This window comes from Dipodomys merriami, unplaced genomic scaffold, assembly GCF_024711535.1.
Source record: "Dipodomys merriami isolate MVZ:Mamm:240054 unplaced genomic scaffold, mDipMer1.0.p SCAF_1987, whole genome shotgun sequence".
Lineage (NCBI taxonomy): Eukaryota > Metazoa > Chordata > Mammalia > Rodentia > Heteromyidae > Dipodomys > Dipodomys merriami.
This window is the reverse complement of record NW_027203367.1, coordinates 44,812-53,260: the sequence shown is the minus strand read 5'-3', so window position 1 is coordinate 53,260 and position 8,449 is coordinate 44,812. Positions and strand designations below refer to the sequence as shown.

The window sequence follows — 8,449 nt, the reverse complement described above, 5'->3', positions numbered from 1 at the left end:
ATCTTCCCCACCAGCTAATATGTCCTCATCACTGTCTAAATAATTTCTTTTAGATATATTGTCTTATTATTGTACAAAATAATGGACTACATTATATTTTCCTTTTTTCATACTACTTATTTTCATAATATTCACTTTCATTACACTCTTTTGCCTGTCTCCTCCCATGGTTGCTTCTTGTTTTTACATTTTTCTCTCTCTCTCCCTCCCTCTCTCTTACTCTCGCTTTTTCTCTCCTTCCCTCTCTTTCTCTCTCTTTCTCTGCTTGCCTCTCTGCTAGTATTTGCTTTACACTTTCTACCTGCACTCCCCCTTTTAAGCAAAGCCTCAAGTTCTGGGTTTCTGCTTATTAATTGGAATTAAGAATTTTAGCCAGGCATCGGTGGCCCTCACCTGTAATCCTAGCTAGTCAAGGTGCTGAGATCAGAAGATTGCGCTTCAAAGCCAGCCTGGGCAGGCAAGTGCATGAGACTCTTATTTCTAATTAACCACCAGAAAACCAGAAATGGCTATGTGGCTCAAGTGGTAAGGTGCTTGCCTTGAGCTGAAGAGCTGAGGGATAGTGCCCAGGCCCAGAGGTCAAGCTTCATGTCTTACCAAAAATAAAAGTGTTTCCATAGATTTTTCTTTCAAACCATGATAATAAATTACATTTGTTCATGTAGATAATATAGGAATTTAGTATTGTTGGGTTATTAACAACTACTTAAATTATTTTTGAAAAATCATAATGAACTATGCTTTATGAATCTCATCTTATTCTGAAATATTACAAAAACAGTAGAGTTCTTCTATAGGGTCCCAATGTAATAGGAAGCCCTGTTCTATATCAGAAGTATCTATCAACCATTTCTTTCTCCTGTATCTTATTTTACATCTATTCAATTATTATTTTTATTTGTCAATTATCTTTCAGTAGTTGTACAAAGGAGTTGCCATATAACAAAAGCAGTTTATGAATACAGTGCATATTGATTTGTGCCACACCTACAATAATCACACCCCCCTCTGACCCACCATTCCCTTATATTTCTTAGTTTTGCAGTATAGGCAATGAATTCCTTTTTAGCAAATTTAGTTTTTATTTATTTATTTATTTATTTATTTATTTATTTATTTATTTATTTATTTATTTATTTATTTATTGTCAGGCATGGGGTTTGAACTGTGGGATTGGGCATTATCCCTCAGCTGTTGCACTCAAGATGAGCACTCTACCACTTGAGCCAGAGCGCCACTTCCTGTTTTTTAGTGGTTTATTGGAGATAAGGGTGACATGGAGTTTCCTGCCCGGGCTGGCTTTGAACTGAGGCCCTCAGATCTCAGCTTCCTGTGTAGCTAAGATTACAGGCCTGAGTGGCCTGTGCCCAGCTGATTATAGTTATTTTAAAGAGGTTGTGTAGAGGGATTTCATTTGCATAAGTCAGATGAGAACATTTCCTTTCATACAACATCTTCTGTTCCCTCACTTTCTCCCAATGAGCTTGACTACATTCTGCCCCTTCCTCCCTTCATTCCTCTACCCTTTCCCCACCCTCTTTTTGATGTACCCCAATTTCTTGCATTAATATTCTCAGGCTTTGTCCTAGTCTTTCTAAAGATTATACTACTTGGGCCACATTGGCAGCAGCGATGGTGGAGCAGGAAGGCTCTCACAATGAAGCCCACAATCACATGCAAGTTAAGCTGCATGGAGAAAGGCGGCCAGTATGGGGCACACCAAATGTACTGGACCATCTTCTTCAGGTACATGTCCCAGAGCAAGCCCTCTGAGGCCCAAGAGCTCATGTGGTCAGGAGCATACTGCTGTTCTTCCCTCATGGCCAGCAAAACAGCACAGCAGAGCTGTCCATGCTGGTGTTGGAGTCCCTGAAATGGATGTAGATGGCAGAAATGGATGGAGTGTCTGGCTAGGGTGTTCAGTTGATGGACCCCTTCTCCAGAGCCCTGAAGTGTTCCAGTTGGGGTTCCTGGAAATGGGGCCATCCTTAGCTCCTTCCATTTTGGGCCCTGACCCTGTGGAAAGAGCCGAACTACTGGGAATCTTGATACTACTTTCTACACTCCACAGACGGTGAGGGCTGCGCCAACATGCTGGTGGAGGACTCCACGGCCCACAGCTTCCATGGCAAGTGGACATACTTGTGGCTCAGGCAGTGCTGCAGTTTCTCTATTGGAAAACAAAACCAGGTCTGTGGTCTTCATCATGTATGCACAGAAGCAACATCCATCAAGCACGGGCCGCCCTCCATCCAATCCCTGCTCCACTTCATCTGATTTCTGCTGCTGGCCTTGGATGGCAGCAAGCTAACCACGTTCATGGTGCTGTGAGAGCAGTTCCAGCCCTCCCTGTGCAGGTACCCAATACATGACAAGTAGCTCGACAGGACAGAACAGGACAGGAGAGTTGTCCCTCAGGGTACATCCCAAGCTTTTGTCTTCCTATGGAGGCAGTTGGCCACGTCCTGGCCTCCCTTAGTTACTCTATCACCTACAATTTTCCTTAGTTATGCTCTATGTATTAAAAACTTCCTTAAAGACAAGTTATACTGTTCATGGAGTTCATACTCACAGCTCTAAATACTGAGATGCCTAAAATATATCATTCTGCTTTGAGTAAATTCCCTCCAAAAGGTTTTCCAATTCAGAAGTTTATCTTTAATGGATTTTATAAAACCTTTCAAATGTTATACAAAAAAATAAGGACTAAGTAAATGAACGATCAAGTACTTAATGATTAGAAGACTCAATGTCCTGAAACAATTCTCCTTAACTGCTCAGTACATAGAGTATAATTCCAGACAAAATTCAGCCAGATATTTTTTACGAGAAACTTTTAAGAGGGCACATAGTATTTCCTCACTTTCTAAGGAAATATTTTTGTAGAATCAAAATGATCTCTTCAAAGTTTTAGGAAAAGTCAATAATAAATTCATCAGTACCTAGAGTTTTATAGATTGCAATGCATTTAAATGTAAATTGAGAAAATTTGTGTAGATTCCATTTTTTTTCGTTCTTCCTTAAGTAGGTTTGATAGGTTTCATCTTTGAATAAATCATCTGAAGTTGTTTATTACTGTACTTTTAAATTTTATAACGGTAGGATTTCTGATAAAGTACTCATTTGTTTTGGTTATTGGCAACTGGTTTCTTCTCTGTTTTGTTATTTTGTATTTTGATCCGTCTTTTAAAATATATATCCATTTATTGATCTATTCAGACACAGCTTCTATTTTCATTGATTTTCTCTGCTGTGTTCAAAAGCAGGATTTTTTTGCCACTTAACGAAATGATTCTTAAATAGAAAAGCAAAAGAAGAATAGAATAGAAAAATAAGAGTATCAGTTCAAGCTTGTAATCCTATCTACTCAGTAGGCAAAGAGCTGAGGATTTTGTTTCAAAGCCAGCCAGGGGAGGAAAACCTGTGAGACTCCTATCTCCAACTAAACAACAAAAATGCTGAAAATGGAGTTTGTGGCTCAAGTAGCAGAGCACTGAGCTAGAATTACATATGTGAATCCCCAGTGTCCTGGTAAGTTGTGTTTTTTTTTTGAGGAGTGTAAATGTGTACAATTTTTAAGTCCTTAACCTAGCCCACTGCAAGTAGTATGAAGTTACACATGGTCTGATCTACTGTCCATATGGTAATCACTGAGATTTAAAATTCTGTCTTCCTGAACATTTTCCAATTTTCTTCTTTGACCATACATTTAGGTATCAGGGGTTTTCTATGGTCAATTTTCATTTAAGGAAAAAATCATTTCAGATTTCATTTAAAGTTTGAGACTGAGACTTGTACTTGGTGTTTGATGTTGTTGCTCTTTAGCTAGTGCTTTACCAACTAAGCTATGATTTTAATCCATAATTTCAGGTTATTCAAAATGCTAGGAAAGGTAATAGTGATAATGCTATTAAGTCTTTCGCCCATCTAGATACCCACATTTGGTTTGTTTGGGTTCCTAGTTTATCAGTATATTTATATGTCATAACTTTTGTTTTTGTTTTTGTGCTATTCCTGGAGCTTGAAATCAGAAACTTGCCCTCTCCTTGAAACTGGACATTGTTAGCACACACTGGTAATTCTATCTACTCAGAGAACTGAGATCCAGGTTTAAATGCAGCCCAAGAAGGAAAGACCATGAGTTTCTTATCTCTAAATAATCCCCCAAATAAATTTGGAAGGGAATCTGTGGTTCAAGAGTAAAACACCGCCCTTGAGGGAAAATGCATAAGTGAGAAGGTAAGGTCTTGAGTTTAAACTCCAATATCAGCACTCAAAAACGTTGCTTTCCTTGAGCTTTATATTAAATTGCTCAGAAAATAATCAGCATTATAGTAATGTTTAACATTACTATTACAATAATGTTATATTTATTGATGTTATTCCTTTATTTTCCTAAAGTTTACTGACACATTAATATCCAGTAATAGAAAGACAGGATTACTCTTTCACAAGTATTTATAGTAGTTGAATATATGGAACAGAGGTGCATACCAGGAGTTTGGACTGAAGAGAGATATTTGCAAGCTCTTCACATAAATAAATGATAGTTGAAGACCCTGTGGGCATGTATGAAATAAGCTAAAGAAACCAGCAAGGAAAGATAAGGCATGATTCTGGAAAGCAAACAATTTTGGAAGAATAGAAAACAAGAAAAGTATGTAGCTTTTGGTAAGAACTTTCTAACTCACCTACACAGTGAGCACATTTGATTCCTCATTTCTAGTAAAAGCCATTTTATTTTCATTAACAATGATCTATTTGTTCCATTATATAAATTTAACATATTATATATTTCCTAGTAGATTAATATTTATACTTTTTTTCCTTTATAGAAGAAGTCCTACATTGTAGACAAGGCTTACCTCAAATCCTTATTCTCTTGTGTCAGGTTCCTGAGTTTTGGCTGGAATTACCAAGTGGTAGCATAGTACTATATTCACTTATATTATTTACATTTTGTACACTTGAAAATTAGTATGAACAACTTTAAGCCATAGTATCTTCATGAATTTGAATAAATTTCTTTCAGAAAAATGTTATAAGTAGAGTTACTGAGTAAAGTCAAGTATGGTACACATACCTGTAATCCCAGTACCCAAGGGTATTGTAAGTTTAATAGCACCCTGAGCTTCACAGCAAGTCCTTGTCATCATCATCATCAACAACAACAACAACTGGTGGGCTTGGAAGAGAAAAAGTATTAAGTGACGTGATAGGAATATACAAAATTGTGTGTGTGTGTGTGTGTGTGTGTGTGTGTGTGTGTGTGTGTGTGTGTGTTTGTGTGTGTTGGCCCTAGGGCTTGAACTCAGGGCCTGGTCAATGTCCTGAGATTTATGCTCAAGTCTAGCACTCTATCATTTGAACCAAAGCTCCACCTCCAACTTTTTTAGAGGTCATTGGAGATGAGTCTCATCCAGTTTCCGGTCCAGGCTGACAAAGAACCTAGATCCTGAGGCCTCAACCTCTTTTATAAGTAGGATTATAGGCGTGAGCTTTAGTAGGTGTTGTATTACTGTTAAGTAATATGGTAAACATCACGCCAGTTTTTACTCGCCCCAGCAGTGTTTGAGTGTTGCACACACACTTAAAACACAACCCACACCATGTTTGATGACATCCAGGTCTCATAATCCTGTGAGATAACTATTGTTACCTATGAAGAATTTGAGGTCCAGAGACTTTAGTTAACTTTGAATCCACAGCTTGTATAGAGTGGAGCTTGTATGCAAGCTCAAATAGGTTTGTATATTTCAGAAAACATGGTATCAACATGTGTTCTAGGCAACATGTGTTCTAGCAAGTACTGCTCTTTACAGGTACTATTAAATTCCTCTTGTATGTATGACTCATTCCTCACCCTTTAAATATTTGCACCCCATCTCATAAGCTAGGGAAAGTACAAGTGATGAGAAGAGCCATTTTTGAAAGAGAAATTGATAATGGGGTTTGAAATTGGTATTGGATATTAATCTGATCTTCTTCCATTTCAGATTTGCCTCCAGCACTATATTTCTGTTTCTTTAAATTTTATATTATGATAAAGGTAATTTACACATAGATTATAGTCATATAAGTCAGGTATGAGTATATTTCTTTTTGGAAATGTCACTCCTTACCTTGCTCTCTTAGATTTTCTCTCATTGGTTTGGTTTTTATTAACATCTTCTTCTTCTTCTTCTTCTTCTTCTTCTTCTTCTTCTTCTTCTTCTTCTTCTTCTTCTTCTTCTTCTTCTTCTTCTTCTTCTTCTTCTTCTTCTTCTTCTTCTTCTTCTTCTTCTTCTTCTTCTCCTCCTCCTCCTCCTCCTCCTCCTCCTCCTCCTCCTCCTCCTCCTCCTCCTCCTCCTCCTCCTCCTTCTCCTCTTCTTCTTCTTCTTCTTCTTCTTCTTCTTCTTCTTCTTCTTCTTCTTCTTCTTCTTCTTCTTCTTCTTCTTCTTCTTCTTCTTCTTCTTCTTCTTCTTCTTCTCCTTCTTCTTCTTTTTCTTTTCCTCCTCCTCTTCCTCCTCCTCCTCCTTTCCTCCTCCTCCTCCTTTCCTCCTCCTCCTCCTCCTCCTCCTCCTCCTCCTCCTCCTCCTCCTCCTCCTCCTCCTCCTCCTCCTCCTCCTCCTCCTCATTATTATTACTGTAATGTAGAAGGTTTGTTACATACGTTTGGCAATGACTACCTATTTTTGTCTTTGTTTTTGTTATAGTCATGAGGCTTGAACCCATGGCCTGGGCAGTGTTCCTGAGCCCTTTTGCTGAAGAATGGCATTGATATTGAGCCAAAGCTCTACTTCAATGAGTATATTTCTATTTGGACAATGTCACCCTTTCCCTGCGTCTCCTCCAGTTTTCCCCTCCTTCCCCACCAACAAGTTTCATAGTGCACTTTCAACATAGTCTCAACTGAGTGCCACTGCTGCATTTGTTCATCCTTTGTCCCTCCATTGCTATGCCCCCTTTACATTCCCAAAGAGAGATAAATGAAAAAATGACAAAAATGAAAGAAAATAAAGAAAAAATATTATCTTTCTTCTGGTCCTTGGTCACTGGTTATTTTTGAAATAGGTTGTGTGTGTGTGTGTGTGTGTGTGTCTGTGTGTGTGTGTGTGTGTGTGTGTGTGTGTGTGTGTGTGTGTGTGTGTGTGTGTGTGTGTGTGTGTGTGTATAGTGGGGCTTGAACTCAGGGAGCTGACCTTTAGCTATTTTACTTATAGCTAACTCTCTACAACTTGAACCAAACATCCATTTCTGGATTTGAACAGTTAATTGGAGATAAAAGTTTCACAGATTTTCCTGCCTGCGGTAGCTTCAATCCACTTTCCACAGTTCTCATCCTTCTTAATAGCCACAGTTAAAGCTAGATGTGAACCCCTGGTGATGCTTGGCCTACCTTATTTTTATTAAGTAGTTGAAATGTAAAATAAAGTTGCAGCAGTATTACAAAAGAATCAATTTAACTTACACAGCTTCTTTAAGTTTTAATAATTTGTCACATATGATATATACAGAACAACAGTTTTTGTAAATGCCCCTGAAATTTGGTTTTCATCTGGGATTTTTCCTCATCATGAACATGTCCAGAGGGCATTAATTATCTTTTCTTGGCTTTCATTATGAAATGGTGCAAGGTAACGCGTCATGATAAATTTGTGTGCCGGACCCTGATGATATATTCACATTCTTAGTCAGAAGGCATTAGTGCCTGTTACAAATCACCTAGATCTGACAAAACCCTATCTCAGGTCTTGTTACCACATTCCTCTATGTCGTTCTCTTAGAGAGCAATTCCGATTCTCCAGTGATCATGACAGAGCCGTCCTGGACCCTCTCAGGACCCACCAAGAACACCACTCATGTGTGTCACCTAAAGAGTGATGGGAGACTGGTGTCTGCTTCCTATGATAGAAAACAACACAGGATCTGTTACGTCCTTAAACTGTCCTCAGTCCTGAGGATTCCTCAATGAGCATTGAAACTTAAGAATTAAGGAGACATTAAACTTTCTCTTCCTTCTGCCAGATTCTGCTGCTGTCATCTTCTGTGGAAAGAAATAATCTGAGCTCTAGAAGCCATTTTGCTTATTCTAGGCCCTTAGAGTAAGTCTGGCTTTTATACTTAGACATTAAGATATGTAGTGATAAAAATAGCAAACAACATTTTTCCTATTCTATTTATTACTCAAATAGGAGTTTGAGAAAGTGACTTCTAATTAAGTGCTTCATACTAATAAGAGTTATTGGTAGAATTTGAAAACATATTTGAGTAAGTTCCTCAGTGAGCTGTGCAAAAGAAACCACAGAAAGTGTGCTGGGTCCTCCAGTCTAACCTCTTGACCAGGAAGGAGCACCTCCCTGCTAGGCCTCCAAATTGAAAAAAGAATACTGCTTATATCTGAGATTACATGCCAAAGCTAGATACCAAAGAAAGATAAGGATAAGTGATTAGTTTGACTTTGGAACAA

The 8,449-nt window shown here is 38.3% G+C and overlaps 1 pseudogene; it reads left to right on the top strand.

Annotated features, from left to right (window-relative positions):
* The first annotated feature begins 1,690 nt into the window (after positions 1 to 1,690).
* On the top strand, positions 1,691 to 7,954 carry LOC138831511 (Golgi to ER traffic protein 4 homolog pseudogene; annotated as a pseudogene).
* The last annotated feature ends 495 nt before the right edge of the window (positions 7,955 to 8,449 follow it).